The 27,492-nt window shown below is 45.0% G+C and overlaps 1 protein-coding gene across 1 annotated transcript in view; it reads left to right on the plus strand.

Annotated features, from left to right (window-relative positions):
• The window catches only part of mycbpap (mycbp associated protein), a 228,981-nt gene that overhangs the window by 51,432 nt on the left and 150,057 nt on the right, over nucleotides 1–27,492 (plus strand). The gene's annotated exons all lie outside the window — the stretch shown is intronic.

Consider the following 27,492-nt stretch of genomic DNA (forward strand, 5'->3'; position numbering starts at 1 on the left):
AGTGACCAGAACTGTACACAATACTCCAAATTTGGCCTCACCAATGCCTTGTACAATTTTAACATTACATCCCAACTCCTATACTCAGTGCTCTGATTTATAAAGGCCAGCATACCAAAAGCTTTCTTCACCACCCTATCCACATGAGATTCCACCTTCAGGGAACTATGCACCATTATTCCTAGATCACTCTGTTCTACTGCATTCTTCAATGCCCTACCATTTACCATGTATGTCCTATCTGGATTATTCCTACCAAAATGTAGCACCTCACACTTATCAGCATTAAACTCCATCTGCCAACGTTCAGCCCACTCTTCTAACTGGCCTAAATCTCTCTGCAAACTTTGAAAACCTACTTCATTATCCACAACGCCACCTACCTTAGTATCATCTGCATACTTACTAATCCAATTTACCAACCCATCATCCAGATCATTAATGTATATGACAAACAACATTGGACCCAGTACAGATCCCTGAGGCACACCACTAGTCACCAGCCTCCAACCCGACAAACAGTTATCCACCACTACTCTCTGGGATCTCCCATCCAGCCACTGTTGAATCCATTTTACTACTTCAATATTAATACCTAGCGATTGAATCTTCCTAACTAACCTTCCGTGCAGAACCTTGTCAAAGGCCTTACTGAAGTCCATATAGACAACATCCACTGCTTTACCTTCGTCAACTTTCCTCATAACCTCTTCAAAAAATTCAATAAGATTTGTCAAACATGACCTTCCACGCACAAATCCATGTTGACTGTTCCTGATCAGACCCTGTCTATCCAGATAATTATATATACCATCTCTAAGAATACTTTCCATTAATTTACCCACCACTGACGTCAAACTTACAGGCCAATAATTGCTAGGTTTACTCTTAGAACCCTTTTTAAACAATGGAACCACATGAGCAATGCACCAATCCTCCGGCACCATCCCCGTTTCTAATGACATTTGAAATATTTCTGTCAGAGCCCCTGCTATTTCTACACTAACTTCCCTCAAGGTCCTAGGGAATATCCTGTCAGGATCCGGAGACTTATCCACTTTTATATTCTTTAAAAGTGCCAGTACTTCCTCTTCTTTAATCATCATAGTTTCTATAACTACCCTACTTGTTTCCCTTACCTTATACAATTCAATATCCTTCTCCTTAGTAAATACTGAAGAAAATAAATTGTTCAAAATCTCCCCCATCTCTTTCAGCTCCACACCTAGCTGTCCACTCTGATTCTCTAAGGGACCAATTTTATCCCTCACTATCCTTTTGCTATTAATATAACTGTAGAAACCCTTTGGATTTATTTTCACCTTATTTGCCAAAGCAACCTCATATCTTCTTTTAGCTTTTCTAATTTCTTTCTTAAGATTCTTTTTACATTCTTTATATTCCTTGAGCACCTCATTTACTCCATGCTGCCTATATTTATTGTAGATATCTCTCTTTTTCCAAGCCAAGTTTCCAATATCCCTTGAAAACCATGGCTTTCTCAAACTTTTAACCTTTCCTTTCAACCTAACAGGAACTTAAAGATTCTGTACCCTCAAAATTTTACCTTTAAATGACCTCCATTTCTCTATTACATCCTTCCCATAAAACAAATTGTCCCAATCCACTCCTTCTAAATCCTTTTGCATCTGCTCAAAGTTAGCCTTTCTACAATCAAAAATCTCAACCCTGGGTCCAGTCCTATCCTCCATAATTATATTGAAACTAATGGTATTGTGATAACTGGACCCAAAATGCTCCCCAACACATACGTCTGTCACCTGATCTATCTCATTCCCTAACAGGAGAGCCAACACTGCCCCTTCTCTAGTTGGTACCCCTATTTATTGCTGCAAAAAACTATCCTGCACACATTTTACAAACTCCAAACCATCCAGCCCTTTTACAGAATGGGCTTCCCAGTCTATGTGTGGAAAATTAAAGTCTCCCACAATCACAACCTTGTGCTTACTACAAATATCTGCTATCTCCTTACAAATTTACTCCTCCAATTCTCGCTCCCCATTAGGTGGTCTATAATACACCCCTATAAGTGTTACTACACCTTTCCCATTCCTCAATTCCACTCAAATAGCCTCCCTACACGAGCTTTCTAATCTATCCTGCCAAAGCACTGCTGTAATATTTTCTCTGACAAGCAACTCCTCCCCCTCTTGCCCTTCTGATTCTATCACACCTGAAGCAACGAAATCCAGGAATAATTAGTTGCCAATCACACCCCTCCTGCAACCATGTTTCACTAATAGCTACAACATCATATTTCCAGGTATCAATCCATGCTATAAGCTCATCCACCTTTCTTACAATGCTCCTAGCACTAAAATAAATGCATTTAAGAAATTCTCCACCTCTTACTCTCTGTTTATCCCTAACAGTGCAAACAACTTTACTATCTTCTTTTTCTTCCTTCTCCCCTACATCTTCAGTTTGAGCGCTCCCCTTCTCTATCACCTGCCTATCCTCCCTCACACACTGTCTACTAGCTTTCTCTATTTGTGAACTAACCTCCTCTCCCGTAGTCTCTTCAATTTGATTTCCACCCCCCAACCATTCTAGTTTAAAGTCTCCCCAGAAGCCTTAGCAAACCTCCCCGCTAGGATATTGGTCCCCCTAGGATTCAAGTGCAACTCGTCCTTTTTGTAAAAGGGCACACCTGCCCCAAAAGAGGTCCCAATGATCTAGAAACGTGAATCCCTGCCCCTTGCTCCAATCCCTCAGCCACGCATTTATCCTCCACCTCATTCCATTCCTACTCTCACTGTCACATGGCACAGGCAGTAATCCTGAGATTACTACCTTTGCGGTCCTTCTTCTCAACTCCCTTTCTAACTCTCTATATTCTCCTTTCAGGACCTCTTCCCTTTTCCTACCTTTGTCATTGATATCTATATGTACCACGACCTCTGGCTCCTCACCCTCCCACTTCAGGATATCTTGGACACGATTAGAAACATCCCGGACACTGGCACCAGGGAGGCAAACTACCAGCTGGGTCTCCTGACTGTGTCCACAGAATCGCCTATCTGACTCCCTAACTATCGAATCCCCTATTACTACTGCCTTCCTCTTCCTTTCCCTACCCTTCTGAGCTACAGGGCCGGACTCTGTGCCAGAGACATGGCCACTGCCACTTCTCCCAGGTAGGCTGTCCACCCCCCAACAGTACTCAAACAGGAGTACTTATTGTCAAGGGGTACAGCCACTGGGGTACTCTCTAGTACCTGACTCTTCCCCTTCCCTCTCCTAACTGTGACCCTCTTGTCTGTCTCCCGTGGCCCTGGTGTGACCACCTGCCTGTAACTCCTCTCTATCAACTCCTCACTCTCCCTAACCAGATGAAGGTCATCGAGCTGCATCTCCAGTTCCCTAACATGGTCCCTTAGGAGCTGCCGCTTGGCACACCTGGCGCAGGAGGCTAGGAGACTCCAGGACCTCCCACATCCGACACCGGATATGACACTAAGCTCTTTATTGCCTTCCTGTACTCCATCACATTATTATTTGAGATCCAGCCTACTATGGTGGTGTCTCCTACAAACTTGTAGATGGAGCTAGAGCAGACCCTGGTCACACAGTCAAAAGTGGATAGGGAGAAAAGTATGGTCTGAGAACATAGCCTTGTGGGCACCAGTGTTGAGGACAATTGTGGCTGAGGTGTTGCTATTTATTCTTACTGATTGTGATCTGTTGGTCAGGCAGTCAAGGATCTAGTTGCAAAGTGAGGTGCTGAGTCTTAGGTCTAAGAGTTTGGAGCTCTTGAATTCAAATTCTCTTTCAATAAAGGTTTTTGTATTTGCAGGCTTATTGTTCATAAGACAATAAGATATAAAGGCAGAATTAGGCCATCGAGTCATTTCATCATAGCTGATCCATTTCCATCTCAGCCCCAATCTCCTGCCTTCTCCCCATACCTCTTCATGTCCTGACTAATTGAGAATATATCAATCTCTGCTTTAAATATATCCAATGACTTGGCCTCCACAGCCCCCTATGGCAATGAATACCTCATCATCTGTTCTAAATAGACGTCCCTCTATTCTGAGGCTATCCCGCCATAGGACACATCCTCTCCATATCCACTATATCGAGATCTTTCAGCATTCAATAGGCTTCAATAAGATGTTTCGTTTTTATAAATTCTTGTGAGTACTGGCTCTGAGCCATTAAATGCTCTTCTTATGACAAACAGTTCAATATCAGAATCATTTTCGCGAACCTCCTTTAAACCCTCTTCAATGTCAGCACAACTTTTCTGAGATTAGGGGCCCAAAATTGCTCATAATACTCCAAGTGAGGCCTCACCAGTGCCTCAACATTACATCCTTGTATTTATATTCTAGTCCTTTCAAAATGAATGTTAACATCGCATTTGCCTTCCTCACCCCAACTCAATGTGCAGATTAACCTTTAGGGAATCTTGCATGAGGATACCCAAGTCTCTGCACTTAAGATTTTTGAATATTCTCTCCATTTATATCTTCTACCAAAGTACATGACCATACACTTCCTGACACTATTTTCCATCTGCCACTTCTTTGCGCATTCTCCTAATCTGTCTAAGTTATTCTGCAGCCTCTCGCCATCCTCAACACTACCTGCCCCTCCACTTATCTTTGTATCATCTGCAAAGTTGGGCACAAAGCCATCAATTCCATTATCCAAATTATTGATTAAATACTCTAAAAAGAAGTGATCCCAACACAGACCCCTATGGAACATTACTAGTCACGGCAGCCAACCAGAAAAGGCTCCCTGTATTCCCACGCTTTGCCTCCTGCCAATCAACCAATGCTCACTCCATGCTAGTATCTTTCCTGTAATACCATGGGGCCTTAGCTTGTCCACCAGCCTCGTGTGGCACCTTGTCAAAGGCCTTCAGAAAATTCAAGTACACAACATCCACCGATTCTCCTTTGTCTATCCTCCTGACTATTTCTTCAATTTCAACAGATTTGTCAGGCAACATTTTCCTTTAAGGAAACCATACTGACTACAGTTTATTTTATCATGCACCCTGAAACCACATCATTAATAATCGACTCCATCATCTACCCAACCACTGAGGTCAGACTAACTGGCCTATAGTTTCCTTCTGGCTACCTCTCCTCTTGAAGAGTGGAGAGACATTTGCAATTTTCCAATTCTCAGTAGCCATGCCAGAATATATTGATTCTTGAAAGATCATTACTTATGACTCCACAATCTCTTCAGTCACTTCTTTCAGGATTCTGATGTGCAGATCATGTAGTGAAGGTGACTTAACTACCTTCAGACCTTTCAGTTTCCCAAGCACCTTCTCCCTCATAATGGCAACCTCACTCACTTTTCTCCCCTGACACTCTTGAAGTTCCAGCATACTGCTAGTATCTCCTATAGTGAAGACTGCTGCAAAAAATTATTCATTTTATCCGCCATTTCCTTGTCCCTCATTACTACCTCTTCAGGCAATATACATAACTTGCTGAAGGAACTCAGCAGAGCAGGCAGCACCCGTGGAAAAGAGTAAACAGTCAACATTTCGGGCTGATACCCTTCATCAAGAATGTTAAAAAGATGAGAAATCATTAGTAACCTTCCAATCCTATGTCACCTCTTTCTAATGATTTGTTTTCACTTTTTACTAATAGAGCCATGCCTACCTGCCTGTCCTTTTGATACAATGTGTACCCTTGGATGTTAAGTTCCCAAGTATGATGATAAAGGATCTAGTGCTTTCCCAGTGTATATGATGAATAAACTTTTCTCGGCCTTCCAGCTGGGTACAGATATCAATTATAACTGACGTTTCAATGACCAACTCTGCCATCTTCAACAGGGATGATGCCTGGGCATGCCAGTGATATTTGTACCCCAGTAGTCTGCCCCTCCTGATTGGTTAGTCATCATCCAACCAAGTTTCTACTCTCACACTTTGTTTGCAATTGAATTCCAGTTCCTACTTAGAGAGAGCCCTTATTTTTGTTAAAATTCTTTTCCTCTAGTTTTATTTCAATGGCTTCCTTACTAAGTGGTCCCAAAATCCATTGTTTTGTACCATCAAAATCAATCTTATAGCCATTGCAAATGTAGTGTTCTACTACCGCCGATGTCTCCGGGGAACCCAAACAGATACACCTTCTGAGCTCCTTAATGCGTGTTTCCACTGTGTGTTCTGTCTGGCTGATATACGTTGTTCCGCATTCACAGGGGATCCTGTAAATGCCAGCAGACCTGATTTCCAGATCATCTGTGACCCACATAAGCTGTGATTTGAGATTCCTTACAGGTGTGTGAATAGTATTAAACTGGTACTTCTTCAGGATCCAGGCTGTCCTTCCAGAAATCATGGAAATATGGGGAAGACAGGTGGTAGCGATGGGTTCCTCCTCGTTGTTGGGTTTTCTGGCTTTTCCATTAGCCCTTTTAAGGGCTGGATTAATTTTCTTTGCTTGTAACCATTCTGTAGGAACATCATTCATAATCATCTTATTTCTTCAGGGAGATTCTCCTGGTCCAAAATAGTTTTTGTACATTGAGTGGAAAGAAACACTCTACGCTGGGAGGCATGATGGTGGCTGTTAGTATTGAGGTACAAATCCGTGTGAGTGAGTTTCCGATAGATGCCATGTTCGAGGCTACAATCCGGTTTCCATTGTATTAGAATGTTCAGGAATGGGAGGCAACTATTCTTCTCCTTTTCCATCTCCATCATAAATTGGATGTTCTGGATGTATACTGTTCAGGTAGTCATGGAACTGTTGGAGAGCCTGGAGTCCATGAGGCCACACTATATATGAAGGCATCATCGATGTATCTGAAGAAGCATTTGGGGCTGAAGGGCGATGATTTTTAACAAAGACAAAAGTCTCATTCTAAGAAAGAATTGGAATTCAATTGTAAACAAGGTGGGAGAGTAGTAACTTGATTGAATGAGAACTAACCAGTCAGGAGAAATGGACTACAGGGATATAAATACCACCAGACTAGACATGCCCAGGCATCATCACTGATTAAGCTGGCATAGTTAGTCATCAAAACATCAGTTATAATCAATACCTGTACTCAGCTGGAAGCCCGAGAAGAGTTTATTTGTCCCAGCTATAATCTTCTATCAGCCGCAATTCAAGGATGCCCATAACATCATACAAATGCCAAACTACAACTGCGCTACGTTCATCTGCCTTATTCCATATACTGCCTGCATTCAGATGTATGTAACACCTTCAATCCTCTAATCATCACCCTTTCTGATTTAAATAGTTCTATCAGATCCCTTCATAATCTCCTCCGTTCCAAGACTAACTAACTCAGCTTCTCCAGTCTAATGACATATTTAAAGACTTCTTCCCCCTGGAATCATCTTAGTAGATCTTGCCTGCTTCATTGGTTTGTAACCCTTTCCCTATTTTACATTGCAATTCATTCCTTTGACTGCAATTTTGTCCTAACATCAGCTTCTCCTTATTAGCTGTCTCACTAGGCATTGCTACTGTTTGTAAACCAACTACCCCATTCTCAGCCCTATCACTCCAGTTCTCATCCTCTTGCCAAATTAGTTTAAACCCTCCTAAACATCTCTAGCTGCTATCAATGACTTATACACAAAGAAATCCTGATCCTTTGAACATCAACATTTCCCAGTTTCTCACCATAAAAATACTTATTTTTATAGCAAAGTATACATTCTCATGTTGTTTCTCATTATATTACAACTTACCTTGTCATTGCTCTTCTCTTCACTTAGTTTTCTAAGGCTCTTGAAGCTCTTTGAATCCTCTCCACAGCTCAGAGCACCATCTAGCTTGGTACGATCTGCAAACTTGGGTACAGACTCGTCAACTCATTGATTCAGATTGAGAATAGTCTTCTATCCCTAGTACCAAGTGCTCAATCTTGTTTAGTAATGCCTTCCTCTTGTGTGTCCCTTACCAAAGCCCTTTGTATCTAATCTATCACCTCAGCTGTCTCTCATCCATCTATTCTGCTCGCCACAGCCTAAAACCTTATTAATATGATTTCCCATTCCTAAATCCATTTCAGCTGCAGTAGTCATATGGTTACCATGTGTTTAGTAATGAATTTCAGCATTTTCTATACAACTAATATCTGACTGATTTGTCAGATGGTGTCATGTAGCAAGGATAATTTGTTAAAGGACCATTAACTTCCAGAAGTTTAATGTAAGGCACATCCTTTCATCCACATGACTTTAAACCATTCTATCAGATCCTTCCATCATTTTCTCTGTTCCTAGATTAACTAACTCAGCTTTTCCTGTCTAATGACATATTTAAAGACTTCTTACCCCTGGAATCACCTTAGTAGATCTTGCCTGCTTCTGTGGTTTGTACCTGAACCTCTGAATGTATATGTACTCAAGTATTGTAGCCTGATGATTGGAGATGGTGCAATCTTGCTTCTGGAATGGAGACAATAAAAACCAAATAAGCCAGAATAAAAAGGTGGGGGGAGGGGGCGGAGTGCAAGCTGTTAGGTGATAGGTAAATCCAGATGAGGGGGAGGATAGGTGGATGAGGGAGGGAGATGAAGAGGAATGATGTGAGAAGCTGCCACGTGATAGATAGATAGATACTTTATTCATCCCCATGGGGAAATTCAACATTTTTTCCAATGTCCCATACACTTGTTGTAGCAAAACTAATTACATACAATACTTAACTCAGTAAAAATATGATATGCATCTAAATCACTCTCTCAAAAAGCATTAATAATAGCTTTTAAAAAATTCTTAAGTAGTTTACTTAAATACATTAAATACAATCAACCCCGGCACTTTAACATATCTTACTCCTGGCGGTTGAATTGTAAAGCCTAATAGCATTAGGGAGTATTGACCTCTTCATCCTGTCTGAGGAGCATTGCATCGATAGCAACCTGTCGCTGAAACTGCTTCTCTGTCTCTGGATGGTGCTATGTAGAGGATGTTCAGGGTTTTCCATAATTGACCGTAGCCTACTCAGCGCCCTTCGCTCAGCTACCGATGTTATACTCTCCAGTACTTTGCCCACGACAGAGCCTGCCTTCCTTACCAGCTTATTAAGATGTGAGGCGTCCCTCTTCTTAATGCTGCCTCCCCAACATGCCACCACAAAGAAGAGGGCGCTCTCCACAACTGACCTATAGAACATCTTCAGCATCTCACTACAGATAGATGAAATAGATAAAGGGTTGGAAAAGAAGGAATCTGATAGAAGAGGCAGTAGGCCATGGAACAAAGGGAAAGAGGTAGGGAACCAGTGGGAGGTGATGAGCAGATCATGAGGGTGGCGTAGGAGAAGAGAAGTGAAATGGTCACCAGAATGAGGGAAAAGAAAGGGTGGGAGGAGGCACAGAGGAAAGTTAAAGAAATTAATATTCACGCCATCAGGTTGGAGACTACCAAGATGAAATCTGGAAGAGCATTCTGGTCTAGCTGGTTGATGTGTTACTGCAAGAACATTCTCAGAGTGCCTGAGACGGGAGCATAGATACTATTGTCTAAAACTAGGACAGCTGACTCCTATGTCAAAGACTACACCCATCTCTCAGGCAAAGGATCTTCTCACAGAACAATCTTCTGAAGAAAATCATTGAAGTGCTATGATACACTTAAAAGTGTCTTCAGCAGTGGAATTCAGACCATTGACTTCAGGGGAATCATATTTCAGATGTATAAATTCATGGCCATACTCACATTGTCCATTGCAATGCCATGCATTTAGCGTGTACAGCAGCGGACATATTCCATACCCCAGTGAACAGTGGATTTCTTTTCAGGATACCAAATAGAGTAGTGACTCAATATCCTCCTCATCTCCTGCCTGTCAGTTAATTTCAGATTCAGTGAGGCTCTGTTGGTACACTTTTGCCTCTGTCAGAAGGTCCTGATTCAGTTTACACGGTTCAGATGTAGTCTATCACTCCTTGAATCAAATGGAAGACCACAGACAGGCAAATCCCACATGACTGCTGGATTACCTTCTGATCTCAACTTGATTTGGATCAGAAATCTTGGCTGGCAGTTTAGTAACTAGGAAGTGTTGCTCTTCTCTTTTTAAGATGTAAAACATATCTGTTCTTTCAGGTGGGCATAAAAGATCCAAAAGAACACCAGGAACATTATCTACAGAGCCTAGCCCAATGTTTATCCCTCAATCTAGATTTCAAAAGCAGTTTTTCTGATCATTATCACATCGCAATTTGTCAGGATTTGTGCAAATTAGCTGTGTTGTTTTCAACATGGAAACAATAACTATATTGCAATGTACTTCAGTGAAAATGAACCAATTTTGAAGGTTCTGGGCATGAAAGGAGGTACTGCAATGCAAATCTTTCATTTAAATCTAACCATTTATTTGACTGTTAGTAAGGATCTAGACTAATTGCACTGTTCCAGATAACTGAGGATTATCACTTGAAAACATACAAATAGAGGTACTTTTCCACAGTTCCCTCTAATCTGCGCAGGTGCACAGCCATGCAGTAACTGAAATGTTCCTGCACCATAGTGCACAACACAGCTAGAATTTTCTTTTATATAATGTTAATATAATTTTAAACTTGTGTTAATGTAATTTTGAAATTGTGCCTCTATAATTTTGAAATCTATGTTAATACGGTTGTGAAATACCCTGTAATTATGTGTTCATGAATATAATCTATAAATTTCTAAATAATAGATGTACCACATCTTTACTCTGATGCGTTTTAGAGTTTCAATGTATTTACGTTGTCAGTGTTTCAAGTTATAACACTTACAAATTGTAACAATAAACACAGAATGTAAGTTGGCAGCTTATTGTTAATTAACCATAACAACAATAGTCACACAAAATGCTGGTGGAACACAGCAGGCCAGGCAGCATCTATAGGAAGAAGTCCTGATGAAGGGTTGCGGCCCGAAACGTCAACAGTGGTTCTCCCTATAGATGCTGCCTGGCCTGCTGTGTTCCACCAGCATTTTGTGTGTGTTGTTTGAATTTCCAGCATCTGCAGATTTCCTCGTGTTTGAACAACAATAGTCAGAAGCTTTTTCCCAGGGCTGAAATGGTTTCCACAAGAGGACACAGGTTTAAGGTGCTGGGGAGTAGGTACAGAGGAGATATCAGGGGTAAGTTTTTTTGCTCAGAGAGTGGTGAGTGCATGGAATGGGCTGCCGGCAACAGTGGTGGAGGCGGATATGATAGGGTCTTTTAAGAGACTTTTGGATAGATACATGGAGCTTGGGAAAATAGAGGGCTATGGGGTAAGCCTAGTAATTTCTAAGGTAGGGACATGTTCGGCACAACTTTGTGGGCCAAAGGGCCTGTATTGTGCTGTAGGTTTTCTATGTTACTATGTTTAAACCACTGGCCTGCTGAGGGAGTTAAGTCTAGTTCAAAAGTTCAAAGGTCCAATTTAATGTCCAATATTGTGTACATTGTTTTTGACACTCCATTTGCCATAATATTCTGTAGCTTCCAACTTGTTCATTCATGCTCTAACTTTACTTCTTAATCATTGATATAATTATACCCTCCCTCCATAGTCATTCCTCTGGTCTGGGGTCTTCTCTGTTCTCCCCTAAAACCAAATAATGCACAGCTACATGTATAGCTGAGAACCAGTTTAATATTTCCATGCCAGATCAGGTGGAATAGCATGTAACTCCTCACTCTGCCAACACTGCTGACATGGGAGTCTCTAGAAGGAACACAAAAGAATGGAAAGGCAGTCCTATCCATTTAGAATGGAGGTAGGCATTGAGGGCAGCAAGTCTAATCACAGTATTAAAGGCTGCAGACAGGTTAGGAATAAGGAGGGGTCATTTATCACACAGGATCCCATGTGTGACTTTGTTAAAGGTCATCTTGGTCCTTTGGAAGGAGCAGAAACCTGGAATTACAGAAAAAAAGTGTCAATATGAGAAATGACACCATGTTGTGGTAGAGGCAGGTTCGGTATTGTCATTTAAAGTAAAATTGGATAGGTATATGGATAGGAAAGGAATGGAGGGTTATGGGCTGAGTGCGGGTCAGTGGGACTAGGTGAGAGTAAGCGTTCGGCACGGACTAGAAGGGCCGAGATGGCCTGTTTCCGTGCTGTAGTTGTTATACGGTTATAAGGTTGAAGCACTTCAGAGAAAAATAGAAGTTGGAAATTGGGAATATACTGCAATGGGCCATGACCTGTTCTTTTGGTTGCTTATGAAAGGATTATAGCAACAGATTTGAATGAGAATGAATACTTGAGAAAGCACTGTTAAAAACACTGTTGGATCTGGTGAATTTTGATCCGCAGATCCTTTTAGGAGTCCAAGAAGGAGTGAAAACTTGTTGATTCAAGATCGTCTATTTAAAGTTTAAACAAAGGGACATATATGGAGCATAAGAAGCTAAAAGAAAGAACCTCAGGGAAAAAACAAAGACAATATATTAAAAGCAAAGACAAGATGGCAATTTTTGTAGAGACTGACATTTTTATACTGAGTTAAAACCACATTCCTGAGATAAGTAAAGGGCCATTGAAAGACAACCGATGAAAAAGTGATCAACTGTTATGTAACTGTTATATTACTTAACCACCAATAGATGGAGTCTATCACCACATACAGGTAGTCCCCGAGTTACAAACATCTGACTTACGGACAATTGGTACTTACAAACCGAGGAGGGAGTACGCTGTCCGCCATTTTAAGTCCGATCACTACGCCGTCCACCATTTTAAGTTGTTGCCATTGACATTGTGTTGAGTGTTTAACTTTGTATGTGGCTTAAATTTTTCTTAGTAAGATTCACCCTGACCCCACCCGCCCTACCCCTACCCCGCCCCCCGCTGTTCCGGTCGGCTGGTGGCACAGTGAGATCAGCGTCAGGCTGGAGAACAGACTTTCCTGAATTCGATCCAGTGACAGACCGCTCCCGTAGCAGGTTGATGTCAATCCAGTGACTCCAGTACTATCCGTGCCGGGTTGATGTGAAGCTCGCAACTCGACCTCGTAAAAAAAAAACACACTTTAAAAAAAAAAAATTGTGGAGGATCAAATACCCAAACCCAGCACAGCCCCCACTTGTCCCATTTAGCCTGTTCAGTGCGGTGGTCCTTAGGACCCAGTGGACCTCGGGAGCCAGCAGAGCTCGGGACCCTCCGCCCACAGTGTTTCTGTTCCATTGACGGGAAGCGATCGCGATTGAAAATAAAGTGGAAATAATAAAGTGTTTGGAAAGAGGTGAAACGCCATCAGTCATTGGAAAAGCGTTAGGCTACAGTCGATCAACGATCGGAACAATTTTAAAGGATAATGGATAAAGTGAGAATAATGGAGCAGGTGAAACGCCCTGCCCCGATGAAAGCTACAATTATTACTAAGCAACACAGTGGTTTAATTATTGGAATACATATGTTTCTTAAGTATTTTATATGCATAGAAAAGTAAAATATATACTATATACTAAGACAGACGTTTGACCAACTGATGCTAAATAATACCCAATGTGCTTGTTCCAACTTCCGTACAAATCCGACTTAAAGACGGAGTCAGGAACGGAACTTGTACATAATCTGGGGACTGCCTGTATTGTGAAAAATACGGGTTAAAATGCAAATTATGTTAGTGAAACTACAACTTCAAATTTGCTGAAAGCTCATTTATTTCAACTAATACCTTATTAAAAACATAAAAAGCAACTGATTCCAACAACACCAATGGATTTGTGTGTTATGATAGTTTAGTGTCTTGCGATTGGCTCTTTCAGGAGAAGAAACTCATAGGATGGATGTAGAAGGAAATAACTGGAGAAGAAAGCACACTCATGCCATGGCAAAAAGGCAAACAACATTAATTTGGTTTGATAAGTTTAGGGAAGGATGAGGAGAGGGAAAGACAACTGAATAAATCATTACATTCACTATTTATTTCCTGACTATATTATTACTTCTTTACAGGATCTCATTGCTACAGGGCAAGTACAGAGGTTAACCAAGTTCTGTAAATTTAGCAGCTTTAAGCAATTCGTTAACTGAAAACAGGAACTGTTGTGTAAAGAATGCATTGCTTTCATTGGCGCTGTTAACTTGTGGTTTTTAATTGATAATGCACAATGTAGGCTTGATGTGCTGCTGGCTGTCCCACGGAGAGCAATGTGACTTGGGAGAGAACAGACTGATGGTGTTAGTGATATTGACTGGGGAGTAAACTTTGAGTAACTCAATCTTCTTTTGGAGGAGTGTTTCAATTTTGTTTTACTGAGGGAAGAAGGGTGCATGCCTGTTTCAGGGTTACTCGTTTTTATAGATTCTAGTTTTACTAGCCTTTGTGCTCTGCCTTGTGTCCCAGTGTTGATGTCTTTGCTTTGCATCTCTTGGGCCCCATTTCATATATCTTGCTTCGCACATGTGTGTATCACTGTAGGAAGCCAACATTTAGTTGTCACGTTCTCTTGGCAGTTGTTTAATCATTGAGTTGCAGTTTAGGCTAATCCAGTTCCTGGGTAAACGTCGAGGAAAACAGTGAAAGCTGGACATACCCAGCAGGTTAGACAGCATCCGTGGCTTATCACAGTTGGAAAGAAGCTGTTCCCAAATCTGGCCATACGAATCTTCAAGCTCCTGAACCGACTCCCGTAGTATGGGATGACTCTTCCAAAGATGGCAAGATGTGGTGCACCCTGCCACTCCCAGCTTGGGGAAGGGAAGGAGAAATATGGCTCTGGCTGCACAGGGCCAGGACAGTGTAAAAAAAAATAGATGCTTTGTAATCTTGCTCTTGCACCAATACAGTAAAATTGTACTGAGTGGTGACTCTGTGAGCTAACACATGCCAGGAATATGGATGCTAGCTTTGGAGGGCATGCAACAAAGTGTGGTAATCACATGGTGGGTGTTGCAATTATATTGAATGTCCACAGCAGATGTAATTGTATTACGTGAAGTTTAATGGAGATTTATGGTTTTGATTGTTTCTTTAACAAAATGAAGGAAAATGATAACTGAAGGCCACTGGCTAATGAGAGGTGAGATTAGGCTGTTTATATAGGTTTTGATTTGTGATATGTCCTGAAAAGGGTGCTGAAAGTTACTATTTGATCTGTGTCTGAAGGGTAATTGAGTAAACATTCAAAAGGAAAATATTGTTATATTCTGAAGTTAACAAGCTTCGAAACCTGGGCCTCTGTACCTTAGTCTGCAACTGGAATCCTCAACGTTCTTATCGGGGGACCACAATCAGTGTGCTGATTGGAAATAATCTCTTCCTCACTAACACTCGATACAGGTGCACTTTGTGGATGTGTACTTAGCCCACTGCTCTATTCTCTACAGTCATCACTGTGTGGCTGGGCCCAGCTCAAGCACCCTTCATAAACTCCGTGATGACACAACTGTTGCTGGGAGAGAGGCAAGGAGGCGTACAGGAGTGAGGTCGGAGGCAAGGAGACGTACAAGAGTGAGGACAGTGGTGAGGAGGTGTACAGGAGTGAGGTCGGAGGCAAGGAGACGTACAAGAGTGAGGACAGTGGTGAGGAGGAGTACAGGAGTGAGGTCGGAGGCAAGGAGACGTACAAGAGTGAGGACAGAGGCAAGGAGGCGTACAGCAGTGAGGACGGAGGCAAGGAGGCGTACAGGAGTGAGGACAGTGGCGAGGAGGCGTACAGGAGTGAGGACAGAGGCGAGGAGGCATACAGGAGTGAGGACGGAGGCAAGGAGGCGTACAGGAGTGAGGTCCGAGGCGAGGAGACGTACAGGAGTGAGGTCCGAGGCGAGGAGACGTACAGGAGTGAGGTCCGAGGCGAGGAGACGTACAGGAGTGAGGACAGAGGCGAGGAGACGTACAGGAGTGAGGTCCGAGGCGAGGAGACGTACAGGAGTGAGGACAGAGGTGAGGAGGCGTACAGGAGTGAGGTCCGAGGCGAGGAGACGTACAGGAGTGAGGTCCGAGGCGAGGAGGCGTACAGGAGTGAGGTCGGAGGCGAGGAGACGTACAGGAGTGAGGACAGAGGTGAGGAGGCGTACAGGAGTGAGGACAGTGGCAAGGAGGAGTACAGGAGTGAGGTCGGAGGCAAGGAGACGTACAAGAGTGAGGACAGTGGTGAGGAGGAGTACAGGAGTGAGGTCGGAGGCAAGGAGACGTACAAGAGTGAGGACAGAGGCAAGGAGGCGTACAGCAGTGAGGACGGAGGCAAGGAGGCGTACAGGAGTGAGGACAGTGGCGAGGAGGCGTACAGGAGTGAGGACAGAGGCGAGGAGGCATACAGGAGTGAGGACGGAGGCAAGGAGGCGTACAGGAGTGAGGACAGTGGCAAGGAGGAGTACAGGAGTGAGGTCCGAGGCGAGGAGACGTACAGGAGTGAGGTCCGAGGCGAGGAGACGTACAGGAGTGAGGACAGAGGCGAGGAGACGTACAGGAGTGAGGTCCGAGGCGAGGAGACGTACAGGAGTGAGGACAGAGGTGAGGAGGCGTACAGGAGTGAGGTCCGAGGCGAGGAGACGTACAGGAGTGAGGTCCGAGGCGAGGAGGCGTACAGGAGTGAGGTCGGAGGCGAGGAGACGTACAGGAGTGAGGACAGAGGTGAGGAGGCGTACAGGAGTGAGGACAGTGGCAAGGAGGAGTACAGGAGTGAGGTCCGAGGCGAGGAGGCATACAGGAGTGAGGACAGTGGTGAGGAGGCGTACAGGAGTGAGGATAGAGGTGAGGAGGTGTACAGGAGTGAGGTCGGAGGTGAGGAGGCATACGGGAGTGAGGTCAGTACTGGTAGTGGAGTGTTGATATAGACAGGAAGGGGAAGTTGAGAGAACACATCAGACCTATTGAGGAGTCAGCAGCCTCTATTTCTTGCTGTCAGCATTTCAGAGGAACTGTGGTGAGTCCAACATACTGATGCAATCATGAAGAGGCACACAAGCTCACCCCGTTTAGCAGCATCACGTATGGTACCTTGTCAAAGGCCTTCTGAAAATCCAAGTACACAACATCCACTGACTCTCCTTTGTCTATCCTGCCTGTTATTTCCTCAATGGATTCCAACAGATTTGTTAGGCAAGAAGAAATAAAGCTGAATTCAGCCTATTTTATCAGGTGTCTCCAAGTACCTTGAAACTTCATCCTTAATAATGGACTCCAACATCTCCCCAACCGCTGGTCAGGCTAATTGGCCTAAAATTTCCTCTTATCTCCCTCCCTTCTTAAAGAGTGGAGTGACATTTCCCAATCTACTGGAACCATTCTGGAATCTAGTGAATGCACCCACAATTTCTTCAGCTACCTCTTTCAGAACCCTGGGATGTAAGGGATGTAGTCCATCAGTCCAGATAACATTACTTTCACACCTTTCAGCTTCCCACGCACTTTCTCCTTAGTACTTTTCTGCTCTCTGACACTAAAATTTTTGACGTTCTGCTGGTGACCTCCACAGTGAAGTTGGATACAAAATACCATGATCGTCTGCCATTTCTTTACCACGCCCCCCCCCCCATTACTACTTCTTAAGTTCATGTTTAATTGTTATTCAACCATACAGACATATAGAGCTAAACGAAACATTGTTCCTCTGGGGCCAAGGTGCAAGACTCAGTACATACAGCACATAGAACACGTATAGTTATGATAGCAGATACTATACAGTCACAAAATAATATTAGCACAAGTGGTCCTGGAGCAATGTTTCTACAAGAAACAGACACGCAGCAGTTCCTCATCTCACACTGGGTCAGCCACAGACAAAGGCAATCTAACTTGTCTTCCAGGGAGCGAACACTGGAGAGGAGCACCAATCGGAGAGCTGGCCTGCTTCCTCCAGGGAGCGAACACTGGAGAGGAGCACCAATCAGAGAGCTGGCCTGCTTCCTCCAGGGAGCAAACACTGGAGAGGAGCACCAATCAGAGAGCTGGCTGCTTCCTCCAGGGAGTGAACACTGGAGAGGAGCACCAATCGGAGAGCTGGCCTGCTTCCTCCAGGGAGCGAACACTGGAGAGGAGCACCAATCAGAGAGCTGGCCTGCTTCCTCCAGGGAGCAAACACTGGAGAGGAGCACCAATCAGAGAGCTGGCTGCTTCCTCCAGGGAGTGAACACTGGAGAGGAGCACCAATCAGAGAGCTGGCCTGCTTCCTCCAGGGAGCAAACACTGGAGAGGAGCACCAATCAGAGAGCTGGCTGCTTCCTCCAGGGAGTGAACACTGGAGAGGAGCACCAATCAGAGAGCTGGCCTGCTTCCTCCAGGGAGCGAACACTGGAGAGGAGCACCAATCGGAGAGCTGGCCTGAAACCTCCTTCCTCCAGGGAGCGAACACTGGAGAAGAGCACCAATAGGAGAGCTGGACTGCTTCCTCCAGGGAGTGAACACTGGAGAGCAGCACCAATAGGAGAGCTGGCCTGAAACCTCCATCCTCCAGGGAGCGAACACTGGAGAGGAGCACCAATCAGAGAGCTGGCCTGAAACCTCCTTCCTCCAGGGAGCGAACACTGGAGAGGAGCACCAATCGGAGAGCTGGACTGCTTCCTACAGGGAGCGAACACTGGAGAGCAGCACCAATAGGAGAGCTGGCCTGAATCCTCCTTCCTCCAGGGAGCGAACACTGGAGAGGAGCACCAATAGGAGAGCTGGCCTGCTTCCTCCAGGGAGCAAACACTGGAGAGGAGCACCAATCGGAGAGTTGGCATGAAACCTCGTTCCTCCAGCTAGAGAACACTGGAGAGGAGCACCAATAGGAGAGCTAGCCTGCTTCCTCCAGGGAGCGAACACTGGAGAGCAGCACCAATAGGAGAGCTGGCCTGCTTCCTCCAGGGAGCGAACACTGGAGAGGAGCACCAATCGGAGAGTTGGCCTGAAACCTCGTTCCTCCAGCGAGAGAACACTGGAGAGCAGCACCAATCGGAGAGCTGACCTGAAACCTCCTTCAGGGAGCAAACACTGGAGAGCAGCACCAATCGGAGAGCTGGCCTGAAACCTCCTTCCTCCAGGGAGCGAACACTGGAGAGCAGCACCAATAGGAGAGCTGGACTGCTTCCTTCAGGGAGCGAACACTGGAGAGCAGCACCAATAGGAGAGCTGGCCTGAAACTTGCTTCCTCCAGGGAGCGAACACTGGAGAGGAGCACCAATCGGAGAGCTGGCCTGCTTCCTCCAGGGAGCGAACACTGGAGAGCAGCACCAATAGGAGAGCTGGACTGCTTCCTACAGGGAGCGAACACTGGAGAGCAGCACCAATAGGAGAGCTGGCCTGAAACCTCCTTCCTCCAGGGAGTGAACACTGGAGAGGAGCACCAATAGGAGAGCTGGACTGCTTCCTCCAGGGAGCGAACACTGGAGAGCAGCACCAATAGGAGAGCTGGACTGCTTCCTACAGGGAGCGAACACTGGAGAGCAGCACCAATAGGAAAGCTGGACTGCTTCCTACAGGGAGCGAACATTGGAGAGCAGCACCAATAGGAGAGCTGGCCTGAAACCTCCTTCCTCCAGGGAGTGAACACTGGAGAGGAGCACCAATCAGAGAGCTGGCCTGAAACCTCCTTCCTCCAGGGAGTGAACACTGGAGAGGAGCAGCAATCGGAGAGCTGGCCTGAAACCTCCTTCCTCCAGGGAGCGAACACTGGAGAGGAGCACCAATAGGAGAGCTGGCCTGGAACCTCCTTCCTCCAGGGAGCGAACACTGGAGAGGAGCACCAATCGGAGAGCTGGCCTCCTTCCTCCAGGGAGTGAACACTGGAGAGGAGCAGCAATTGGAGAGCTGACCTGAAACCTCCTTCCTCCAGGGAGCGAACACTGGAGAGGAGCACCAATAGGAGAGCTGGCCTGGTTCCTCCAGGGAGCGAACACTGGAGAGGAGCACCAATCGGAGAGCTGGACTGCTTCCTCCAGGGAGCGAACACTGGAGAGCAGCACCAATCAGAGAGCTGGCCTGAAACCTCCTTCCTCCAGGGAGTGAACACTGGAGAGGAGCACCAATAGGAGAGCTGGCCTGCTTCCTCCAGGGAACGAACACTGGAGAGGAGCACCAATCGGAGAGCTGGCCTGAAACCTCCTTCCTCCAGGGAGAGAACACTGGAGAGGAGCACCAATAGGAGAGCTGGCCAGGAACCTCCTTCCTCCAGGGAGCGAACACTGGAGAGCAGCACCAATAGGAGAGCTGGCCTGGAACCTCCTTCCTCCAGGGAGCGAACACTGGAGAGAAGCACCATTCGGAGAGCTGGCCTGAAACCTCCTTCCTCCAGGGAGTGAACACTGGAGAGGAGCACCAATCGGAGAGCTGGCCTGCTTCCTCCAGGGAGCGAACACTGGAGAGGAGCACCAATCGGAGAGCTGGCCTGCTTCCTCCAGGGAGCGAACACTGGAGAGGAGCACCAATCAGAGAGCTGGCCAGGAACCTCCTTCCTCCAGGGAGCGAACACTGGAGAGCAGCACCAATAGGAGAGCTGGCCTGGAACCTCCTTCCTCCAGGGAGTGAACACTGGAGAGGAGCACCAATCGGAGAGCTGGCCTGCTTCCTCCAGGGAGCGAACACTGGAGAGGAGCACCAATCGGAGAGCTGGCCTGAAACCTCCTTCCTCCAGGGAGAGAACACTGGGAGAGGAGCACCAATAGGAGAGCTGGCCTGCTTCCTCCAGGGAGCAAACACTGGAGAGCAGCACCAATCGGAGAGCTGGCCTGAAACCTCCATCCTCCAGGGAGCGAACACTGGAGAGCAGCACCAATCGGAGAGCTGGCCTGCTTCCTCCAGGGAGCGAACACTTGAGAGGAGCACCAATCAGAGAGCTGGCCTGAATCCTCCATCCTCCAGGGAGCGAACACTGGAGAGGAGCACCAATAGGCGAGCTGGCCTGAAACCTCCTTCCTCCAGGGAGAGAACACTGGAGAGGAGCACCAATCGGTGAACTGGCCTGAAACCTCCTCCCTCCAGGGAGCGAACACTGGAGAGCAGCACCAATAGGAGAGCTGGCCTGCTTCCTCCAGGGAGAGAACACTGGAGAGGAGCACCAATCGGAGAGCTGGCCTGAAACCTCCTTCCTCCAGGGAGCGAACACTGGACAGCAGCACCAATCGGAGAGCTGGCCTGCTTCCTACAGGGAGCGAACACTGGAGAGGAGCACCAATCGGAGAGCTGGCCTGAAACCTCCTCCCTCCAGGGAGCGAACACTGGAGAGCAGCACCAATCGGAGAGCTGGCCTGAAACCTCCTTCCTCCAGGGAGCGAACACTGGAGAGCAGCACCATTAGGAGAGCTGGCCTGAAACCTCCAGCATTATTTTCCAGCAGTCCAATATCACTTTGCCTCTCTTTTACTGCTTATATGTCTGAAAAAAAGTTTGGTATCTTTTATGTTACTGGCTGGCTTACGTTCATATTTCATTTTTTCTTTATTTAGGTTTCTGGTGTTAGCAAGGCCAATGATTGTAGTGTGCATAGCTTAGGTGTTGATGAGGCCTCTGTAGTGTGCACAGTTCTGCTGTTGGTGAGGACTCTGACTGTAGTGTGCACAGTTCTGGTGTTGGTGAGGACTCTGACTGTAGTGTGCACTGTTCTGGTGTTGGTGAGGACTCTGACTGTAGTGTGCACAGTTCTGCTGTTGGTGAGGACTCTGACTGTAGTGTGCACTGTTCTGGTGTTGGTGAGGACTCTGACTGTAGTGTGCACAGTTCTGGTGTTGGTGAGGACTCTGACTGTAGTGTGCACTGTTCTGGTGTTGGTGAGGACTCTGACTAGTGTACACAGTTCTGGTGTTGGTGAGGCCTCTGACTAGTGTGCACAGTTCTGGTGTTGGTGAGGACTCTGACTGTAGTGTGCACTGTTCTGGTGTTGGTGAGGACTCTGACTGTAGTGTGCACTGTTCTGGTGTTGGTGAGGACTCTGACTAGTGTGCACAGTTCTGCTGTTGGTGAGGACTCTGACTGTAGTGTGCACAGTTCTGGTGTTGGTGAGGACTCTGACTAGTGTGCACAGTTCTGCTGTTGGTGAGGACTCTGACTGTAGTGTGCACAGTTCTGGTGTTGGTGAGGACTCTGACTGTAGTGTGCACAGATCTGGTGTTGGTGAGGACTCTGACTGTAGTGTGCACAGTTCTGGTGTTGGTGAGGTCTGATCGACTGTAGTGTATGAGAGGTGATATTTTGCAATCATGCAGAATCCTAAAGGGTCTGAACAGGGTGGATGTTGAAATGTTTTCACTGGTGGGAGAATTGCTGACAAAGTGCTGGTTGTTTAAAATCACAGTAGGTAGAAAGCTTTAGAATTCTCTAACCGAGAGGATTGTGGAGGCTAGTTCAGCAGAAGTTTGCAAAGATAGATAGATAGATAGATAGATAGATACTTTATTCATCCCCATGGGGAAATTCAACTTTTTTCCAATGTCCCATACACTTGTTGTAGCAAAACTAATTACATACAATACTTAACTCAGTAAAAAATATGATATGCATCTAAATCACTATCTCAAAAAGCATTAATAATAGCTTTTAAAAAGTTCTTAAGTCCTGGCGGTTGAATTGTAAAGCCTAATGGCATTGGGGAGTATTGACCTCTTCATCCTGGCTGAGGAGCATTGCATCGATAGTAACCTGTCGCTGAAACTGCTTCTCTGTCTCTGGATGGTGCTATGTAGAGGATGTTCAGAGTTTTCCATAATTGACCGTAGCCTACTCAGCGCCCTTCGCTCAGCTACCGATGTTAAACTCTCCAGTACTTTGCCCACGACAGAGCCCGCCTTCCTTACCAGCTTATTAAGACGTGAATAGCAAAGCGGGAGTAGGTGACTTTTTGGGGAATTGAGGGCTGTGGGGATCTGACACAGGAGAGGGGTTGAGGTCTGAGATGGGTCACATGATCACAATGATTGACTAAAGGGGCCGAATGGCCGGCTTCCGTTCGAACTTCATTATTGTTGCTTGTCAACTTAAGTGTGAACTTCATTCTTTTTCTTTTGTTATTCTTCCCCTGAAAACAAAAGTTGGTGAGGAGTGTGACTTGCAAGCCTGGCTAACTGCCGAGTCACCACTGCTAAAACGAATCGTTGTGGAGCTGGCTGGAGATCAGCTCGCACCTTTGCAGTGTGCACTGCAGCAGACCTGGGAGACTGTACTGTCTCTCCTTTGGTCAAAGTACAATGCAGCCGTGTGCCATTCCTGCCACTGTAGTTTCTAGTCTGCAGGTGCACCACATTGAACCTAAAATTTTTGCTTAAAATGCATGTTGGAGTTAAATATTAACACGTGAAAAATAATTACAGGCCATGACTTTAGAGATAATTTTAGTTAAACAGCCCTGGTATTTGGACTTCTCCCTTAACAATATCTGGACTGTTGACTATTAACAGACTCCAGTGAACTTTGTGACTATGTGAGGAATGACACTTGACTTGGGTGTGGGGGCAGCTATGTGCTTTTTGTTGTCTTCAGCCATCAATGTTGGCAATCATATGCACACGTTTAGTACCTCCTATCACAGTAGAACTCGTAGATGATAGCATGGGAAAAGATATCAAACTGGCTATCTTGTACTGTAACTTTATCTAAAACCATTTTGGACCTCTCTCACTCAAGGCAGGTACAGCCACAAGTTAGGTAAAGGTAAATATTTTTTCCTGTAGATGATGTCAGGTGGGATGAATGTTGCAGGGAGAAAGGAGACTGACTCAGAAAGTTCAGAATTAGAATTAATTTGGATGAAGCTAAAAAATAGTAAGGGCCAAGCACACTGGGGATTATATACAGACCCCAGTTATGGTGAATCTATGAAAAGTATCTGGCCCAGATGGTGTACATAGCTGAGTACTGAAGTCTTATGCTAATCAACTGTCTGGAACGTTTACTGATACCTTCTGCAGTCTGAGGCTTCAATTATACTGGTGCCCAAGAAGAGTGTGGAAAAAGGGGAAAGTACTGAGCTAGTTCATTGTTCAGCGCTCATTCAGAACTCTGATGGCAGAGGGGAAGAAGCTGTTTGTGAAACATTGAGTGTGTGTCTTCAGGCTCCTGTACCTCCTTTATGGTAACAAAAGAGAAGAGGGCATGTCCTGGGTGATGGGGGAAGTACAGTAAAGCCTCTGCTTTCTCAGAAGTTTGTGCAGATTCAGCATATCATCTGAAACCGAGAAACTTCTATAGATGTACAGTGGAGAGCATCCTGCATGGTTGCATTATGCTGTGGTGTGGGATCACCTATTAAAATCAGTGGATACCACCCAGTTCATCACAGGAAAAGCCCTTCCCTCTATTGAGCACATCTACAAAGAGGGTTTGTCAACTTGGTCCATCTTCATTGATTCTATTGTACGTTGTTCTACTGTGAATGCCTGCAGGAATATCAGAGGTGTATTTGGTGACATGTACATACTTCGATAATATACGTTGAACTGTTGTACCAAATGATACTTTTGAGATGCATGAATATAGTAATCATTGGGGTCTTCAATATTTGGAAAAGTTGTTCTGCAGAACAAGCAGTGAAGTGAGGTGAAGTTCGGAAGTTTAACTGAGAACAGTGAAGCTTTGGACCAGGCTCGTCAGCCCAGTGTTGTACCAAGCTGGTTAAAACTGGCAATTAAAAGCCTCCTGTATACACATCTATATCCCCCTGTTCTTTATAATTTAATGTGCCTTTCCAAGAGCCTCTTAAATGCTTGTATTGTATTTCCTTCACTACCACATCTGGCAGTATATTCGAGGCATCTTCCAGTCCGTTTAAAATAAATTTGTCCCCAACTCCACCTTTTGAATTTACCCCCCTCATCTTAAATGCACATCCTGAAGTGGGGTCTCGGCCCAAAACGTTGACTGTGTGCTCTTTTCCTGACCTGCTGAGTCCCTCAAGCATTTTGTGTGTTGCTTTGAGTTTAAAAGGAATGGTTTTCCAGATTGGAGTGCTAAGGAACTAAAGAGAGAGCAGGTTATTTTGTTTCTGCCTGTGGTGCCTTGTGGGAAAAGTCATCATAAAATGACAGAATTTTGGGTTGAGATTGAAAGTAATTTGGATTCTGATAGTAAGTGGTTTATTTCCATGTAAAACCCATTTCTTGAATCTCAGTCTAAAGTCCAAAGGTGTGAGTCATGATTTGGTTATGAAAAGGTGGAAAACTGCATGAAAGCAGAAGCTAACGTATAAAGAAAAACACATTAAAATATATGCCCATTCTAACGAAGTTGTCCAGTTGTGGTTAATAAAAGCTAAGGTAGTATTAATTCAAAGAAGAAGTGTTGACAAAACGCATCAAGTCTGACAATTGGGAAAGTTTCAACATTTGGTAGAAGAGAGAGAGCCAAGGCTGGAAGGATGGCAGAGGGATCAGTGAGGGGAGAGGGAGAGCTTCAGCTAAAGGATCCCTTGTGATGCAGTGATTCACCCTGTCATTTGAGGGAGAAGCTAACGTCAGATGTAACAGTATTACAGTGGAGTAAAGGGAATTACAGAGGCATGAAAGAGGAGCTGGCCAAGGTTGATTGGAAGGGGACACCAGCAGGAATGATGGCAAAACAACAATGGCGGGAGTTTCTGGGGGTGATTCAAGATTCATTTATTAATTATATAACCTTGAGATTTGCTTGCTCACAGATAGCTACAAAGCAAGAAACTCGAAAGGACTCAATTAAAGAAAGCAGGGGGGGGGGGGAATAAAAGACCAACACTCGGTGTGCAAGAGAAAGAAAAAATATAAATCATGCAAACAATTGAAGCAAACAACAGCAGCATTCTGAACCAAAATAGAGTTCTCAGATCCAAGCCCCTGGAGTGGGCCAAAGCCTCAATTATCATATTCAGAAAGTGGTGGATAGATACTGCCCAAAGATGAAGAAGTATTTGAAAAGGACAATGAGGCAAAGAGTGGGAATAAAGGGAGCCCTTTCTGACTGGCCGCCGGTAACTAGTGGTGTTCCAGAGGGCTCTGGGCTGTGATTGCTTCTTTTCGTGTTAGTTGTCATTGATTTGGATGACAGAATTGATGGCTTTTTGACCACGTTTGTGGACAATATGAAGATGGGTGGAGGGGCAAGTAGTGCTGAGGAAGCAGGGGGTCTGCAGAAGGGCTGAGTCATATTGGAAGAATGGGCAAAGAAGTGGCTAATGGAATATAGTGTTGAAGTGTTTGGTCGTACTTTGATAGAAGGAATAAAGTCATAGACTATTTTCTAAATGGGGAGAGATTCAGATATCAGAGGTACAGGTGCAGTTATAGAGAAAATGCAGTACAGGTAGACAATCAGATATAAGGTAGATTGTGAGGCAAAGATAATCTTTAATGCATAGGAGGTCTGTTAAGTGCCTTACAACAGTTGGATGGAAGCTGTCCTACAGGGTGTAAGCAACTATAGGCCAGTTAGCTTAACATCTGTAGTCGGGAAAATGCTTGAAGCTGTCATTCATGAAGAAATAGTGAAACATTTAGAAAGGAGTGGTTCCATTAGACAGACACAGCATGGATTCAGAAAGGGCAGGTCCTGTTTGCCAACTTTCTGGAGTTCTTTGAGGACATAATGAGTGCAGTGGATAGAGGGAACAGGTGGATGTCGTATACTTGGATTTCCAGAAGGTGTTGGATAAGGTGCCGCACAAGAGACTTATAAATAAGATATGGATGCATGGAGTCGGAGGAAGTGTACTGGCATGGATAGTGGATTGGTTAACCGATAGAAGGCAGAGAGTTGGTATAAATGGGTGTTTCTCCAGTTGGCAGTGAGTGGGGTGCCGCAGGGGTCGGTGCTGGGCCCGCAGCTGTTTACCATTTACATTGATGATTGGGAAGAGGGGACTGAGTGTAATGTAGCAAAATTTGCTGATAACACTAAACTGAGTGGAAAAGCAAATTGTACAGAGGATGTGGAGAGTCTACGGAAGGATATAGATAGGTTAAGTGAGTGGGCCAAGGTCTGGCAGATGGAATACAACGTTGGTAAATGTGAGATCATCCACTTTGTAAGGTATAATAGAAGAGCATATTATTATTTAAATGGTGTAAGACTGCAGCATGCTGTTGTGCACAGGGACTTGGGAGTGCTTGTTCATGAATCACAAAAAGTTGGCTTGCAGATACAACAGGTTATTAAGAAGGCAAACAGAATGTTGGCCTTCATTGCTAGAGAGATTGAATTCAAGAGCAGGGAGGTCATGCTGCAACTATACAGGGTACTGGCGAGGCCGCATCTGGAGTACTGTGTGCAGTTCTGGTCTCCATCCTTGAGGAAGGATATACTGGCTTTGGAGGCAGTGCAGAGGAGGTTCACCAGGTTGATTCCAGACATGAAGGGGTTAACCTATGAGGAGAGATTGAGTCGTTTGGGACTATACTCTCTGGATTTCAGATGAATGAAAGGGGATCTTATAGAAACATACAAAATTTTGAAAGGGATAGTTAAGATAGAAGCAGGAAAGTTGTTTCCATTGGTAGGTGAGACTAGAATGAGGAGACATTGCCTCGAGATTCAGGAGAGAAGATTTAGGATGGAGATGAGCAGAAACTGTTTTTTCCAGAGAGTGGTGAATCAGGAATTCTCTGCCCAGGGAAGCAGTTGAGGCTTCTTCACTAAATAAATTTAAG

This window comes from Hemitrygon akajei, chromosome 22 (genome assembly GCF_048418815.1).
Source record: "Hemitrygon akajei chromosome 22, sHemAka1.3, whole genome shotgun sequence".
Lineage (NCBI taxonomy): Eukaryota > Metazoa > Chordata > Chondrichthyes > Myliobatiformes > Dasyatidae > Hemitrygon > Hemitrygon akajei.